Source organism: Podarcis pityusensis (assembly GCF_964106645.2).
Source record: "Podarcis pityusensis genome assembly, chromosome: 1".
In the NCBI taxonomy this organism is placed as follows: Eukaryota; Metazoa; Chordata; class Lepidosauria; order Squamata; family Lacertidae; genus Podarcis; species Podarcis pityusensis.
In genome coordinates this window covers 139040760-139058825 of record NC_138028.1, presented here as the reverse complement: position 1 = coordinate 139058825, position 18066 = coordinate 139040760, and the positions used below count along the sequence as shown (strand labels likewise).

Sequence of the window (18066 nt, the reverse complement as noted above, 5' to 3'; positions counted from 1 at the left end):
GTATGTGGGGGGGAGGGGGCTCATTTAATTTCACTGCACACAGGTGGTGTAGTGACAATAAAGGTTTATTAATAATATTATTATTATTATTATTATTATTATCATTATCATTATCACAGGCAGTGCCACAGGTGGTTAATGGCATGCTTCAGCCTGACAATAGAATCCTGGAAGAAGCACTGCAGGATGTGGCAAGCAGTCTCAGAGACATGGCCAGGGTGTTGAAGAAAATGCATGGTAAGCTTGATATTTCCCACTTTCATTCACAAACTATTGCTCAGCCATTCATAGCACAAGGACAGAAAAGGTAGAAAGCTGGAGAAAATAGCATAAAAGTGATATGCACTCTAAAATGGGAGTAGCAAATGCCCTCCAGATGTTGTTGGACACAACTCTCATCATCCCTGACTATTGCCCATGTTGGGTGGGGTTGATGGGAAATGGAGTCCAAAGACCCCTGAAGAACCACAGGCTGGCTATCTAAAAGACAACTGTTGTGTGTGTAGACTACGATTGTGCAGAAATATGGAAAAGTCTCATGATGTGATCCTGACAACAGAATTCAACTTCCTGAGAATATTACTGCCCTGTGAAAAAGAAAGTGCAGATTCAGCTACTCAAAGTAGTTCCATTGAAATGAATGAACCTAAGTTAGTAATGGGTTTGCTCTGAGTAGAACTAGCACTGGATAGGATCAGCAAGGGAAACCCAATGCAGCCACTGTGAGTTGCCTGCTTGGCAGTGACCTGTCACATGACTTTCTTGGTGAAACGTTCATTTGTGGAATGCCCTCCATAGTGAGGTGTGTCAGTCTCCCTCATTATTAGCTTTTAGGAGAAATTTTAAAACACTCCTGTTTCAGCATTTGAGAGCTGAAAGTCCTGCCCCTGGCACCCCTGAAATTATTAATTTGAGAATAGGAGCAGTTTTTTGGCGTTTTTAGAATATTGTTTTCAACTGTTTCAAGAAATCTCACTAGTCTTGTTTTGGTATTGATGTGTTTTCTGCATGGGCTCCTTTGGAGAAAGGGTGTGATATAAATTTAATAAAACAAATAAATAAACTGACTTCACCAGTTTTGGAAATGTGAAATTTATTTTTGATCCAGTTTTGTTTTTGTGCTTCACTTCCTAGATTACGTGGATCCTGCAATATTCTACGGTGTGATACAGATCTTCTTTTCTGGGTAAGTACAGCATGTATACTTTTTGCTCTCCAAATGTTTTCCAAGTAGGAGTAGAGGGACAAGCAGGGGTACACTCTTGAGAAAATCCGCACTCTAGAAACAGCCACACATGCAGCTCTTATTTCTTTATGCATTTGATTCCATTTATGCATCATTTCCTGTAAAATAAGTTGAGGTGAGTCCACAGTGAAAACATCAAGGATAACTTTTTATTTCATTTATGAATTGCTTCCCACAAGGCATCTTGAAATTATTTAAAATGCAATTGTATGCATTGTATAAAAGCAGCTAAAACATTAAAAGCATTAAAACAACAACACATACATAAAATCAATTCTAATCAATTACAGATACTAACTGGGATAAAAAATCTCAACCTAAAAGGCTTGTTGAAAGAGGAATGTCTTTAACAGGCCCCAAAAGACTGGTAAATGCCACCGGATTCTTCCTCTTCCCTGCTAGAAAGGGGAGTGGGAAATTTCATACCAATGGCCTTAGTGACTCCAAACATCCAAATCACTGAATTTATTTATTTTTATTAATTTTCCATTAAGAACCTCCAATTTATAACAAATCAAATCATAATCCAATTCAAAAATTAAAATTAAATTAAAAAACAACCAAATTACAATCCGAATTGTTAATTATTAAATTTCACATGGACTTCCCATATTCTGGACCTCTGAAGAACTCATCTCAGATAGTTATATTTCTGCCCTCTTGTTGTTTTCATATTTTCCACATTCTGATCGTAAACTCTCAAAGTCCTCAGTCCCTGGCTGATCGATTCTCAGTCATGTTAAACAATCATATATCCAGTTTAATTTATGTATGCGTATGTCCTGCCGCCCGCCTGCCACCCACCCTCTCCATCCATGGCCGCACCAGGTTTACCTCAGCGTGCAGACAGTGAGGCTCTGGATTGGCTGCAGGAACTTCCTGCCCTGCCAGAAGGGCTGATCTATGAGGGTATCTCGGACAAGCCTCTGGTGTACTCTGGGGCGAGTGCAGCACAAAGCACCACACTGCACACCTTTGACGAACTTCTTGGAATCCAGCAGTAAGTCTGTTGCTTTCTGGAAAGCAGTAAGTCTGTTGCTTTGATGAACTGGAGACATACATGCACTGCATGTGGTTTGTGTAGATGGTCTGTGGCAGGGCTGTCCCAAGACATTTTGGCACCTGAAGTGAACCACAAAATGGTGCACCCCTGCCCCAAGGAAGAAGGAATGAGTGAATATCTAGATTGAGAACAAGAGGAGGGGGATCAAATCAGCCTTACCTGACAGTTGAAGTGGGACTCAAACTCCATCATGGGGTGGGAAGGGGCCCACTCTGAATCATGCCTGGCAGGTGCAGAACCCAGAAGATCCCAGAGTACAGCCGCTGCCAGTTCCTTCCTAACTCTAACCCTAACCCTATTCACTGAGAGGCCACTGTAGAGGCGACACAGTAGAGGAGCCATGGGTGCCCTGGTGTGCACATGTTACATCACCCCACCATGTGCACGCCGACACTTGATAACATAACAAGCACATGCCAGGGGGCATGGAGATGTAGAGCGTTTCCCCCACGGCATGTGTGCAGAACCTGGTGATTGCGTGAGGCCCCAGGCACCTGCAGTTGTGGGGGCAAGCCAGTACTGCTGGATGAAGGGCTGCCAAGGAAGCAACGGCTCCAGCCTCCAACACATGGCAGCAGGCAACGCATTCATGATTGCGAACCCTGGTTGCATGGAAACCCACACGTATAGGTGACCACTTCCCTTTTCAATATGCACAGTCAATATGCACCTTATAAGCACCCTTCAGATGCTGTAGACAACTCCCATCATCCCTAGCTCACATAGCCCAATGGTTAGGGATGATGGGAGTTGAAGTTCCAACTTTGGCTACCAATGTAGGAAAGGATCACAGAAAAGAGAGGAGACAAACACACAGTTTATTCGCCTTGGTCTGAAATGGTATAGTTCACCAGGTATGGTTTTATCATCCTGACTGGGATGGGGAAAATGTTGAGCCTGCAGACATTGTTGGACTCCCAACTCCCATGAGCCTAAGCAGCATGGCCAATGGGCAGAGATGATGGGAGCTGGAGTCCAGCAACACCCCCATTCCTGCTGCATAACAGTACAATATTTATTTATTAACACACACTGTTGAACTATTAATCCTACTCACTCATCTTCTCTGTGTCCTTTGCTAGCCACATTTTTGCACAGAATGAGGGAGTACATGCCCCCTCACCATCAGGCCTTCATTGAGGAAATCCAGTCGCTTCCCCCACTGAGGAGTCATGTGCTATCCTCTGGCAAGGAGAAGCTCTGTTCTGCATATAACATGTGTGTGGCAGCCCTTTCTGACTTGAGGACCTACCACATTGCCATGGTCACCAAGTACATCATTTCAGCAGCTCGCAACGCCAAAGCGAAGCCAAGTGAATCCACTTCTCCAAACCCGTCATCTTTCCTGGAAGAGAGAGGGACAGGTGGCTCCGGGATTCTGAGCTTTCTCAAGAGTGTCCGGAACACGACAAAAGAAGCAATTATAACTTTTTAAAAGCTTGCGCTTTTTCTGCGTTGGGGGTTAAGCTAGGATGGCCAATGACGTAGCACTACCCAAAAAAACAAACAACAAAAAAACCAAATTGGCACAAAATGTTTATGTGCTCATCTATATGTATCGGTGGAAAGGTAGAAATAATTACTATAATATAAATGGAAACTGGATACATCTCATCACAGCAGCACCAGATTGACCTAGGAGCTTGCTCAATCTGCTCCCTGGCTGCTGTCAGTTGAACAAATATAAACTCTCTCCCTCCCCTGCTCCCACCTTTAGGTGGCAGTGCAAGGATTTCTGCTTGTGCAACAGCACTTCCCCCCCATTCCCAGCTCCCATGTGCACCCCTGCCCTCTCCAAATCTGCTCGGGGGGGGGGGGGGAGGATGCTAAGGGAACTCTAGAATAAATTCAAGGGGAAGTGAGAAGAGGGGGGAGTTTCCATTGTGCAAGCGAACTTGCACAGATAGGATGAGTTACTTAGCTCTACACTGGATGCAACTGTTTCTTTTTAAACCAGACATAGACTTGACTTTACCTACTTAAAATAAAGCACAACTTTTTTGGCCCTGGAAGCACATCAGGAAAACTGAGAAACTATTATGGGTGCCACAGTTTACCACTTTCTCACAAGAGCAGCTGGCAATGCTTAGACCCACCCACCCCGCAAAAAAAGCTAGCAAAATTCCTATGCCCCCCACCACAAAGCAGTGTCTGCCCTCCCCCTCCAAAATAGATGCCCCCCAAGCAACCAGAAGAAGCCCTTGCTTTATTTTTCAGGGTTCTGAACAAGCTCCATGTGGTGCTAGGGAGCCCATAAGTGCCAGCAAAAAGTGAATTAACATGTCACTATCCTTCAAAATTCACACTTCTCTAATTTTTGAGATGCAAAATTTTGAGATGCAACTCTCCAAACACAAATGTGTTTCACAAAGTTGTGAAAATACACGAATGTGTATTCTGAAAATAAAGGTGTTTGTGAAAATAACTTACAGAAATGCATTATATTAGGGGAAATTGCTTGCAGAAATTAGCTATATTAGGGGAAATGCTCATTTAAATGCTGACTATTTTAAAGTCAACAAATGAATGAAAACTGCACATTCCTTGCATGATAAATCCATCATCCTGAAAGACTGATAGATGAAACCAGAGGCCATTCTTCTCAATTCTTGGTTTTAAGTGAATTTAATTGCCCAGTAAAGGATTTCTCCCTGCTTTGTTTGACTAATCAAGTCTTCTCATGGAGAGGGCTTTTTGTTTCATATCTGATCTGAACAAGAGGCGAGATGAATTAAAACATTACAGTCGAGATTCCACAGCTAGTATGTGCATGCACCATGTCATGTCATTAATGATAAAGTAGGGGGGGGGCTGACCTGCCCCTCAAATTTTATTCAAGTTGGCAACCCTGGCTACAGCCTTTCCTCCAATACACTTGTTCCCCCCGTTAGAGGTGGGTTTGAGACCCTAAAAATAAAATCTGAACAAAATTGATGAAGCAGAGCGAACAGGTGTCCCAAGTAGGCACACCCAGTTTTGGCAAAGCATAATCTTATAGTGGGGCTAATCTGAAAGCTCTTTTGCAAATGGAAAGCTATTCTTTTCCAGACATTTAAGAAAGGTATTTGATGAATTAATGGTTTAAAAGATAAACATACAGAGCTTTAAAAGCATTATTTTTTAAAAAAGTGAACAGCCCATCTTAAGTAAGGGGAAAGGGCAATTGAACCAAACTTTAATTTTCTGGTATTTTTAGCAGTCATTCAAATTACAGAACTAGGATTCTGCAACAACAGCACATGCCACAGCTTTGGAATCCATTGTCGGTTCTTAGAATATAGGAAGCATATCAGAACCATTAGTCCATCTAGATCAAAATTGCCAACACTTACTGGCAGAAGCTTTCCAGGCAAAAATCATTACCAGTCCTACCAAGAGATGCTGGGGATTGAATCTGGGATCTTTTGCTTACAGAAGTAGTGAGCTGCAACACTTCCCCCTCTTTTACATGTGCCTTCAGATCCTCACTATGGTAGGTATCTAAATCCTTCCCCCACTCTTAAAATAAACAACTTATTAATATTGAACAAAACTATTAAACTGGCAGCTTTCTTTCTTTCTATATGCCCCCCCCATTTTGCATGCAAATTTTGCTGCGTTCTTCCCTCCGATGTCACTCCAGCGCCTGGTAACCCCAGCACATGCACTTTTCCACCCACCCACCCCACTAGCAAATTGTCCTTTATTTGCTCTTCTAAATATGGCAACCCTAACCTAAACTTAAGCTGGCTAGGTTATATAGCAGCCATAAAGATGTCCATACTCCCCCAATTCCTGTTCTTGTATCAGACCTTACCTGTACTTATCCCCCTTTCCCAACTGTCTCACTGGCATCACTTACTTAACAATTTTATTTTTGGAAGGAGAAGCAGAGTGACATGTCAGACTTTATATTGTCCCAAGACCAATGGAGGTCTCAGGGCCCCAGGTCTTAGGCAATTAAAGCAAATGGTGCACACAAGCCTTGCCTTTTCTTAAAACTTCCTGTGCACACACCACAAAAATAAAGAATCAATTTTTACAACTAACTCCAAAGAAGCAATTAAATATACATGATGTTAATAGGAATATCAGCTTCCTAACAATTATAAATCTATTTAACACTGGGTAATCTCCATAATGTACAATCAGGATCACTTAAAACAACGCTTAGCAGATTAATTTTTAATTCTAACTTTTTCTAGCATGGTGTTTGGAAGAGAGAAAAACAGTGACGTTTGGACTCTAAATAAAATCTTCTTTCCCCTGTTAATACAGTATTTTATTTACATTTTTTAATTTCATAGATTAATTTTAGGCCATTTAAGAACAAAAGAACTGCTAAGTGCTAAAAGTTCCCACAATACTCTCCAAAACAGTACCATTTCACAGTACCATATACATAAAAAAGGTAAAGGACCCCTTGACAGTTAAGTCCAGTCACAGACGACTCTGGGGTTGTGGAACTCATCTCGCTTTATAGGCCGAGGGAGCCGGTGTTTGTATGCAGACAGTTTTTCCGGGTCATGTGGCCAGCATGACTAAGTCACTTCTGGCGAAACCAGAGCAACTCACGGAAACGCCGTTTACCTTACCGCCGGAGCGGTACCTATTTGTCAGGGAACTGACATCAGAGCCAGAGGCGGAGGCAAGGCTCTCAAGCGATGCTGGAGAAGGGCCCAGCAGGGGGAGAGGCGGCTCACCAGCTGGGGAAGGAAATCAGCGTAACACCAGGGATAAAGGGGGGCAGATGGGGGAATCGGCGAGGGGGCTCCAGGACTCCTCGCCGGAGATCAGCGAGGAGAGCACGGGTCCTCCGCTACCCACGCCCTCCCTGCGCAGAAGACTTCCGCGCAGGGAGAGTAGGAGGAGACTTGGAGTCAAACAACTTTTATGCTGGAAAAGGTTTAAGAAACGCCCACTGACGGATTCTGCTAGCGACTGAGCAGCCACGAAGTGTAGGGCTGTCCAGACAGAAAAGGTTTAACAAGGCAAACTAGCCAGGAGTGGCACCAACTTGCGCACGAGTAACCCCTACATTTATTACAGCAATCCGTCAGTCTTTGACGTTGCTTGTGCGCAGCGACAGGCAGGCAGCAGAATGAGCCAAACCGGAGGAGCCGGCGCCACGGAGGGAGCAGCTGGAGTGCAAAATCTGGTGGAGAGGAACCGAGATTTGGAACAGCATGTGGCTCTTCTCACGGCGCGGTTGGAAGAAAGGCGAGCTCACGATGCACAGGTCAGACCCACCCCCGTAGCAAGGAAGGTACCGGGACTGGTACACAAGTTTGGGGGGGAAGCCCCAGGACTACAACGCGTTCCGAACGGAAATAGAATACGCTTTGGAACTGCAACATAAGTATTTTGCGGACGATGGGGAGAGGGTGGCCTACATTGTCGGGCATCTGCAGGATGGGGCCAGGGAATGGATCAGGCCCCTAATGGCGACGCAAAATGCCACCTTGAAAGACCTGAGGAAATTCTTCCAGGCGATGGATGCGATGTATTCCAGTGATGTGCAGCAAAGTGTGACTCGGCGGGAACTGATGGGTTGTAAACAGGGGAACCAGTCAGTTAGAGACTACTGGTCGCGCTTTGCCATGTTAGTCCACCGGCTCGGGTGGGAATTGGACTCGGAACCCATTCAGATGTTGTTTGAGGAGGGATTGTCCCCAACGGTGAAGGACGAGCTTTCCCGCGTGCCCCGCCCGCAGTCGATGGATCAGCTGACCAAGGCTGTGCTTGCGATTGGCGTAAGACAGGAAGCGCGGGCTCAGGAGAAGAGCGAAAGGAGATGGGAACATTGCCATGACTACCGCATTCCTGAAATACCGAGGCAGCCTTCCCCGCCAGCAGAGCCAATGGAAATTGATGGCGCGTGCGCGGGGGAGGTTTCAAACTCCAGTGAAGGTCGCAAAAGGGAGGGAAAGGATTGGAAAACTAATAAGAAGTGTTTCCTCTGCCAGCGGCCAGGACATTTTGCCAGGGTCTGCCCTCAAAGAAAGGCCTGGCAAGGAATGGTGGGAGCTGCTGGAGGTGAGGAGGGGGGGGAAGGGGCAGGAGCAGGGAAACGCCAACGCTTGGCTGCCACTCTGCGGGCACAGCAGCCAGGCCAGCAGCCAATAGAAGTACCCCAGCCAGACCCCCCCAGAGCGGCCATAGCCATAGAAGTGGTGCTAGAACTCCCGAATGGGCACCCAGTCAAGGTGAAGGGGCTGTTGGATTCAGGCAGTTCCTGCAATTTCTTCAGCAAGGACTTCGCCCTAGAGCACCAGCTCCACCTGCTGCCCTTGGATTTTCCCTTGCAAGTGACCACCATTGATGGCAGGGAGCTTCTGGGAGGGGAAGTGACGCACCAGACCCCACCAATGAGAATGAGGGTTTCCAGGCACACGGAGACCATTGCCTTTCACGTAGCCACACTGGCAGGACCCCCAATAATATTAGGGATGAGCTGGCTGGCACTACATGATCCAGTAGTGGCATGGCATCAGCGGACGGTCACCTTTGGGTCAGCTTACTGCTTGGAGCACTGTCTAGGGGGGGGAAACCCCAAGGATGACTGTGGCCAGGGTGGCTGGGATAGCGGTAGAGCCGAAAGGGGAGGTGCCACCACAATATGCTGACCTGCAGGAGGTCTTCAGCGAGAAGGAGGCGGATAGACTACCCCCCCCATAGACCCTTTGACTGCCAAATCAACTTGCTCCCAGGGGCTCAGCTGCCAGTGGGTAAACTGTATGCCATGTCGGACAGGGAGATGAAGGAGTTGCGGGAGTTTATTGACAAGAACCTGAAGAGGGGGTTCATAAGGGAATCAAAGGCAGTGGGGGGCAGTCCAGTGTTCTTTGTGGACAAAAAAGGAACTAACCAGCCCAGATTGGTCGTAGATTTTAGGGCGTTAAATTTGGTATCAGAACCCGTGACCTTCCCAATGCCCATGATTGACGACATTTTAACACGGGTGAGGCAGGGAAAATTTTTTACCAAGCTGGACCTCAGGGGAGCATACAATTTGATTAGGATGAGGGAGGGGGACGAATGGAAGACCACAATGTTCACCCCCCTGGGGGCCTTTGAGTACTTAGTTATGCCTTTTGGATTACAGTCGGGCTCCGCCTGTTTTCAAGCTTTCATGCACCACATGTTGGGGTCCCTGCTGTACAAGAACTGCGTAGCCTTCTTGGACGACGTCTTAATCTATTCGGACAATGAGAAGCAACATGTCAGAGATGTCAGGGAAGTGCTAAAGAGACTGCAGAAGCACCAGTTGTGGGTCAAGCTGGAAAAATGTCAGTTGCACACCAGAGAAGTCGAGTTTCTGGGGTACAAGTTGTCAGACAAAGGCCTAGCTATGGTCCCAAGCAAGGTGCAGGCGGTGCTGGAATGGAAGGCCCCCAAAACCCGGAAGGACGTGCAGAGGTTCCTAGGGTTCAGCAACTTCTACAGGAAGTTCATCAAGAACTTCGCCCACTTGACAGCGCCCATCACAGATTGTCTCAGTAGCAAAAAGAAGTTTGTCTGGACAGAAAGTGCCCAGCAATCCTTTGAAAGACTGAAGAAGGCGTTCGCTTCGGAAGAGCAGCTCCTGCACGTTGATCTGGAAAAACCCATGAGGCTAGAGACCGACGCGTCCGACAGAGCCATTGGGGCGGTTCTTTTGCAGCCAGGGAGGAGCAAGCAGGAATGGAAGCCGTGTGCCTTTTTCTCGAGGAAGCTGAGCAAGTTGGAGCAAAACTATACGGTGTACGACCGCGAACTGCTTGCGATCTATGCGGCGTTTCGCCGATGACGACATCTGCTGATAGGGGCACAGCACAAGATCCAGGTTTGTACTGATCACAAGAACTTGGAGTACTCAACCAGAGACAGATTTGATGGGCACAGGAGTTCTCCAAGTTTTCCTTCGAAATCCGATACATGCCAGGAGAGGAAAACATAAGAGCAGATGCTCTCTCCCGGAAGCCGGAGTACATGGAAGGAGAGGGACCACCGGAGATACGACACGTGATCCCCGAGGACCGATGGGTGTGTGGAGGGGCCTTGGTTGGGAAACGAGAACTGGCCGGGCTTTGAGGAAAAGGAAGGGGTGCTGTACTATAAGGGGGCGCTGTATGTACCGGGGGAGACCCTGAGGGGAAAGGTACTCAAACAACTCCACGACAACCCCACAGCTGGGCACTTTGGACAGCACAAAACCATGATGCTCATCACCAGGCAGTTCTGGTGGCCAAGGGTGAGGGAGGATGTGCGGGAATATGTATGGGGGTGCGACTGCTGCCAAAGGGCAAAGGGGGAAAGGGCTTCCCGGTTCTGGAGGAAGCTCATGAGCTTGCTGCAGGTAGAGGTGAGCTTCTCGACGGCGAGACATCCGGAAACCAACGGGCAAGCAGAAAGAGCGAACAGCGTACTCCAGCAATACCTACGCTGCTACGTCAGCGAAACGCAGAACGATTGGGTAGAGAAACTAGCGCTGGCTGAATTTGGGTACAATAACGCTGAACATGTGTCCACGGGAATGAGCCCGTTCATGGCCAATTATGGGTGTCACCCCAGGGCCTTCCCGGGGAGTGGGGAGGAAGGGTGGAGCGTACCTGCGGCAGAGCAGTTTGTGGAAGAAATGGAGGCCCTGCACCAGCAACTTAAGATGAACTTAGAACTGGCCAAGGATATTTACAAGAGGCAGGCAGACAAGCACCATAGAGAAGGGGAGACCATACGGGTGGGGGACCGGGTGTGGTTGTCAACCCAAGGGTTACCCTTTAAGGGGGGGTGCAAGAAGTTGCAGCCAAGGCGGCTGGGGCCGTTTGCGGTAACACAGCAGGTGAACCCCGTGGCATTCAAACTCAAGTTGCCGGACAGCATGAAGATACACCCGGTGTTCCATAGGTCCCTACTCTCACCGTACAGGGAGGGGCGGGGAGTCCCGGGGCGGGAAGGCGAAGTCACCACACACCCGCAGATAGAGGAGAGGGAACACCACAACCGGGCCACGGAAATACTCAATTCAAGGTGGCGAGGGCGCCAGGTGGAGTACCTGGTAGCTTGGGAGGGAGAACCCGGGTCGGAAAACACGTGGGTTCCCGCGGAGGCAATCAATGACGGGTATCTTGTGGAGGAATTCCACAGCCTGTTCCCGGACAAACCCAAACCACTAGCAAGATTCTGGGAGGAGCAATTTGGAACCACAGACGATGAAGAGGATTTTGTGGGTTTTTCTGCCTCCGAAGAGGAGGGAGGAGAGGCTTCGGAGGAAGAAGAATCAGACTGGGAGGCCCACCCTGCGGGGAGAGATCGGAGCGGGTGGGAAGCGGGTTTTGAGTCCTCAGAGGATGGCGACAGCTCCTTCCGGGGATTCCCCGCATCGTCGGCCGAGGAAAGGGACGAAGTTGGATCAAAAGGTTGGGCCGAGGGTGAAGGGGGTCCTGGGGGGGAGGTGGATGTCAGGGAACTGACATCGGAGCCAGAGGCAGAGGCGAGGCTCTCAAGCGATGCTGGAGAAGGGCCCAGCAGGAGGAGAGGCGGCTCACCAGCTGGGGAAGGAAATCAGCGTAACACCAGGGATAAAGGGGGGGCAGATGGGGGAATCGGCGAGGGGGCTCCAGGACTCCTCGCCGGAGATCAGCGAGGAGAGCACGGGTCCTCCGCTACCCACGCCCTCCCTGCGCAGAAGACTTCCGCGCAGGGAGAGTAGGAGGAGACTTGGAGTCAAACAACTTTTATGCTGGAAAAGGTTTAAGAAACGCCCACTGACGGACTCTGCTAGCGACTGAGCAGCCACGAAGTGTAGGGCTGTCCAGACAGAAAAGGTTTGACAAGGCAAACTAGCCAGGAGTGGCACCAACTTGCGCACGAGTAACCCCTACATTTATTACACTATTTATCTTTTTTTTAAAATAATAATAATAATATTTATTAAAAGTTTCAGAATTACAGAAAAAAAAAGAAAAAATAGGAAACAACACTACAATACATAAAAAAGAAGGGGGAAAAAACAAAGCATAAAAACCAATACAACGATACAGCAAAAAAAAAGCAAAAAAAAGACACAAATCCCATATTACATATCTTAACTTCCATTTCCTTATTTCACTGACCTCTGCACACCTCCCTTTTTGTATTCTAGTTTAATTAGTTATTTCAGCAAATTCTTTCCATCTTTCTCAATTTTTATTGAATAATTTATCTTAACAATTTAACCTATTAATTAACTCAACAAATCCTTTCCATCTTTCCCCATATTCTGTTATTCAAATTGCCTTAATTTATTTAACCTTATCTTACCGTAAAATACCTTAGAGCTTGAAACTTAATACTCAATTATACATAACTCCTTATATCATTTCTATTAAAGCCATATAGTTTCATTCCAACATTTTCCCTAATATTCGTTAATTTTAGGCTAATTCCCTAAATAAAAATTTTTCTTTATAAATTTTCTTCCAATCTTCATCCAGCGTCTCTTCTTCCTGGTCTCGGGTCATGTCAGTCCTTACTGTCCATTCCATCTAGTCCATCAACCCGGTAATCTTATATCCGAGGCTCTTAAGTCTCTTCCATGTCCCTTCTGCAGATCTTCTTCTTCTTATTTATACCTGCACTTTTCCTTGTCTTTTGTTGGTCTCTTTCTTAATTTCTTTCCTTTCTCATTGAGGAGTAGGTCTCTGGGAAGTTCCAGCCCAATATTATCTCCATCTCCCTTCATCAAACCAGCCCATTTCCCACAGTCCCACTCCCCACAGTCATCAATGCAATCCAAAAAATATTTAAGAGCATATTTCAAAGTCCCTCCGAAGTTAAGAACCTCCTCAGCTCCAGACTCCCCCTGGCCCACTCCAACTTCAATCTTCAAAGACAACAGCTTATGCTCCTGCAGGGCCTCGGATCTCTCCATTTGTATTATTTGAGGTGCAACCGCAACCTTCTCCATTATCTTCTGCACTTGCCCCATCAATACAGGTTCCTGAGTTGGTCCCTGAATGGTTTCTGTATCAATATTCCCTGTTTGTCCACAGTTATTGACCACAACAGTCATCAAATCCGTTTTCTCATTCATCAGATCCATCTTCTCATGCATCTGTTCCAACAAAGCATTTGTCTTGCATAAAGCAAGCACCAAAACTTCCTCCCAGCTCATTTTTATTCGAGGTCAAAAGGACTGGTCCCACGATCTTAATCTCACAGCTGTAGAGTCCTCAAGTAGACTGCAGCAACAATTTAACAAGCTCCCTCTAGAGGAGACAATTTCTATTTGTATCCATCTTTTTAAGGCAAGTCCAACAAAGGAAAATTACTTTCATTTTTCAGATATTTTGTTTCTTTAGAATGCAAAAGGCAACATTGGAATCAGTTTATTTCTCTTCTTTAGCTATCTGTTAAAGTATTCCATTCACAGTCAATGAACCTCTCCAACAATTTCTGTCTCTGACCCCCCGTTCCCAGGTTTGAGTCGGTGGAAGCTTATCTTTCTTCACTCCCTCTCCTGCAGGCTTAAACAAAGATCCCCCCCTTTTCTCCTGCTTCCAAGGGGGTTTTAGTGGTTATAAATGAAGGAAATTTAGACTTTTTTAACGACTTTCCGGACTTTAGCTTACAAGGCTTTAGCTTCAGTCTATGTACAAAAAGCGGAAGGCGGACTTCCTGTTTGAACCTTCCCGCTTCGGTGCCAAATTAGGGTATTTCTTGATCCAATTTTCCGTTTCTACTCACGGGTACTTGTTTTAAATCCAATTGTCCACAGGAAAAAGTCAGCGCTCTCCGGCAATGGCTGTGCGGCTTCACTCCGTGAAAGTAGCAATCAGTTCGCAGCACCGCGCCACTCACCCCACTTCACTCCGGAACCCCGAAATGGGGTTCCCCGTGAGTAGGGGAGGCGCTCCTGGTGCCCTGCCGAACCCCACGTTCCCAGGCTTCCTCCGCCTGGGATTTCTAGCGGGTCCCCACCTTCGCCGCGGCGGGAAGACCCAGTTTCCACGGAGCCAGTTCCTCCGGTTGGAGGAACTCCGCCATTCGCCGATGGCGCTAACCCGCAAGTCCCGGTACCTATTTATCTACTTGCACTTTTTGGCGTGCTTTCGAACTGCTCGGTTGGCAGGAGCTAGGACCGAGCAATGGGTCACAGGGATTCGAATTACTGACCTTCTGATCAGCAAGCCCAAGAGGCTCAGTGGCTTAGACCACAGTGCCACCCGCGTCCCTACCATATACATATATGTATACAAATTTGCAAAGTTTTTACCTTGCCTCTCGTGAACACTGAACTGAAGGGAAATGAGTCCCACCCAACATGAAGCAAAAAAAAAAGTCAGGAACCAACACTGTATTTCAAGTATTAGAAGAAATATAGTGCTACTTTTAAATAACAATTACAATTACAATAATAAAATATTCTAACTAGAATGAATCCCTGTAGCCCATAGGAAGAAATATAACTTCTGCCGTAAATGGAGTTTTATTGTTCTCACTTGAGTGGTCTCCATTTTGCATTTGTGTGGCCTCCATCCAATGAGATTTAAATATTACAGAGCATTGTTTTATCCTCATGCAAATTTATCTTACTTGTTAAAAAGCATAATGGCATCCACTTCCATGAGAAAAGTTATTACCAGATCCATTGCAGTACTTTCCATCAAGCAATAAGATTATTCCCATTCAAACAACAATAATTTTATATAAGTTGGAATCTAGATACAAATGTCTGTAAGTTTCTTATCACAATAAATGCAATAGAAATGTGCTTAAAAAATGGGTTGATTTGTTTTGGTTAACTGTTCGTATCTGCTGCTTGGTGAATGTGCTTATATGTAACATTGATGCAAATTCATGATTGCGCAGAAGGGGCTTTGGGTTGCATTCAGGAACATTTCCTTGAGCTTGGTATGGTCAAACATCCACAGATGAAGTTTCATAGATACCCATACTGTCAGAGTTGCTTCCAGATCCTAGCTCACAGAGGATCACGCTAGCCAGCGATCATTAAATAAAAGTCTTTATTGAGTTACAGTTTCCATTCTCAAGCTGCTGCGTGCAACCCTACGTCTAATGGTTAGATCGGCGAAGCTCCATCTGAGTCTCCGCCCCTTGTACACCAACTTAATATCCTAGCCTTGCTCCACCTTTTCCGCCTGACTGTTCTTCTCTGGGTCCCTCTGCCCCCCGGGGTCTCTTCCTTCCGGGATTCCTCTGACGCTGACGCTGACCCCCCTGACTCTTCTCCCTCCTTTCGGCGGGCTTTAGGACCTGGCTCCCTTTCCGGGCTGCCTACTGCGCCACCTTCCTGTGCATTTGAACTTGGCGCGCGCGCCCAACCTTCCACCTTCCGTCTGACCGTTTCTTCGCTCCCCGATGGAGGTGTGGCCACTCCTGACTCGTGCCCTCCCCCCTGTTGTGAGCTGCCAGCGCTTGATCCCTGGCGCCCTTCCTCTTCCCTGCTCTCTGGCGGTGACGCTGGTCCTGATTTCCAACTGCTCCCCTCTGAGTCCCCTCTGGCTCTATCTTCCTGGGGTGTCCCCCTAGGCTCCCCCCTTGCCCTGGCCACTGGTGCTCCTTTCTGTGAATCTTCTGATTCACTGGAAAGACTCGGAGATCTCGGGTCGTCGTCATCACTCATCTTTTCTTCTGCCTCCTCTCCCTCGCTCTCTGTTTCCTCCCTTGCCCTTGCCTCTGCTCCTGAACCCCTGACACATACATACATACATACAAGGAACATTGTGTTGACAATGCAAATATCCATGTCAATTTATAATAAAATATCTGTTTTTCTGCAAGTAGTTTCAATATCCCCTCCCTTAGAAGATGTGATTGTTGAGTACAGAGAGAAGGGAAATCTTTTGACTTCAAACAACATTTGTATATCCTCTAGTATTTGATCCACTGCAAGTAGATAGCTCCTTTTCATGAAGCTGCTCTTATCTGTGGAGGCAGATTTTCATATTTCCTAAAACTAGAATAAGCCCCTAAAATAAATAAGAAGAAAATTACCATTGGCCATGATAACTGAGGCTGATCATCTGGAGTGAACCATATTGCTTACCCCCATCCTATGTTGTATTTTGCTATGGTTATTGGGTGTCAGAGCTGGCTCCAGGTCCCAGCTCACAGAGGACCAACGCTAGCCGGCAGTAATGTACAAAAGTCTTTATTGAAGTACAGTCTCCATTTTCAAGCCGCAGCGCCCCAGCTCTACGTCTAGGGGTTAGATCGGCGAAGCTCCATCTGAGTCTCCGCCCCCTGTACACCAGTTTAAGATTCTAGCCTTACTCCACCTCTTGCGTCTCTCCTTTCTCCTCTGGGTCCTGCTACCCCCCGGGGTCCCTTCCTTCCTGGATTCTTCTGACGCTGACGTTGACCCCCCTGACTCCTCCCCCTCTTTTCGGCGGGCTTTGGGACCTGGCTCCCTATCCGGGCTGCCAACTGCGCCGCCCTCCTGTACATTTGAACTTGGCGTGCGCGCCCAGCCTTCAACCTTCCTCTCGACCGTTTCCTCGCTCCCCGATGGAGGCGTGGCCAATCCTGACTCATGTCCTCCCACTGGCAGTGCGCCGCCTGATCCCGATGCCTGGGACTCCTCCCCCCTACTGCACTCTGGTGTGGACGCTGGTCCTGATTTCCAACTGCTGCTCTCTGAGTCCCCTCTGGCCCCTTCTTCCTGGGGTGTCCCCCTCGGCACCCCCCTTGCTCTGACCATGGGAGCCCCTTTCTGTGAATCTTCCGATTCGCTGGAAAGACTCAGAGACCTCGGACCGCTGTCATCGCTAACATTTCCTTCGGACTCCTCCCCCTCGCTCTCTATTTCCTCCCTTTCCTATGCCTCTGCTCCTGAACCCCTGACATCCATCCCCCCCTCGAAGCCCCCCCTTCCCCCCTCCCCTCCTTCAGGTGTGGGTACTGGGTGCTCCGTCGTTGTGGGGGTGAGTGCCGGATACAGTTCGTCCCCCATGGCGTGCATCCAGCCGGATAAGTCCGGCTCGTCCTCCGTGCTCTTGCCGACCTCAATTTCCTCTGCTTCCATCTCTTTGCCGCCGTGCTCGAACCCAAGGTCCTCCCCCAACACGTCCATGTCCGTCTCCCGGTACGTAGAGGGCCCCTCTGCGGATGAGCAATCCGTCGCGTATCTGGAACTCGTCGTCCTCCGCCGTGCCCCTGTGCACCTCCTCCATCTTGGCTTGTGCGAAGGGGTCCTCCTGCAGTGCTCGACGTACAGCATCCAGGTCCACGGTTGCTGAAGCGCACGCCCACGCTTTCGGTGCGAAAATGTGCTTGGCCGCCGCTGGTGCCGCCTCCTCGAGGTATTGCGGCTTTCTGGACAGTGCATCCGCCATGATGTTGTTGTCGCCTGGGATGTACTCTATCCTGAAGTCGAAATCCGCAAAGAACTCCGCCCATCGTATGTGCCTCTGGTTCAGGAACCTTGCCGTGCGCCAGTACTCCAGGTTTTTATGGTCCGTGCGGACCTGCACTGTGTGTTTGGCTCCAATGAGGAAGTGCCGCCACGCCTTGAATGCTGCATGAATGGCCAGCAACTCCCTGTCCCAGATGGTGTAGTTCTGCTCTGACTTGCTGAGCTTCCTGGAGTAGAAGGCACACGGTCTCCAGTCCCCATGCGGGTCTTGCTGCAACAGTACTGCTCCCACGGCTCTGTCTGAGGCGTCCGTTTCAACCCTCATCGGTCTGCTGGGATTCACATGCAGTAGCTGCTCTTCGGACGAGAAGAGACGCTTGAGTTTCTGAAAGGACTGCTCCGCTTGCTCCGTCCAGATGAACTTCTTCTTCTTGGAGCTGA

The 18066-nt window shown here is 47.9% G+C and overlaps 1 long non-coding RNA gene and 1 pseudogene across 2 annotated transcripts; one reads left to right on the top strand and one right to left on the bottom strand.

Annotated features, from left to right (window-relative positions):
* Positions 1 to 1076: 1076 nt before the first annotated feature.
* On the bottom strand, positions 1077 to 16356 carry LOC308485021. Its single transcript, XR_013990306.1, has 2 exons — positions 16266 to 16356; positions 1077 to 1344 (listed from the first exon to the last, which is right to left on the bottom strand). It is a non-coding gene; the product is annotated as an uncharacterized lncRNA (long non-coding RNA).
* On the top strand, positions 2062 to 4113 carry LOC308463341 (indoleamine 2,3-dioxygenase 2 pseudogene; annotated as a pseudogene). Its single transcript has 3 exons — positions 2062 to 2246; positions 2730 to 2887; positions 3392 to 4113. The product of its transcript is annotated as an indoleamine 2,3-dioxygenase 2 pseudogene (transcript).
* Positions 16357 to 18066: the final 1710 nt, after the last annotated feature.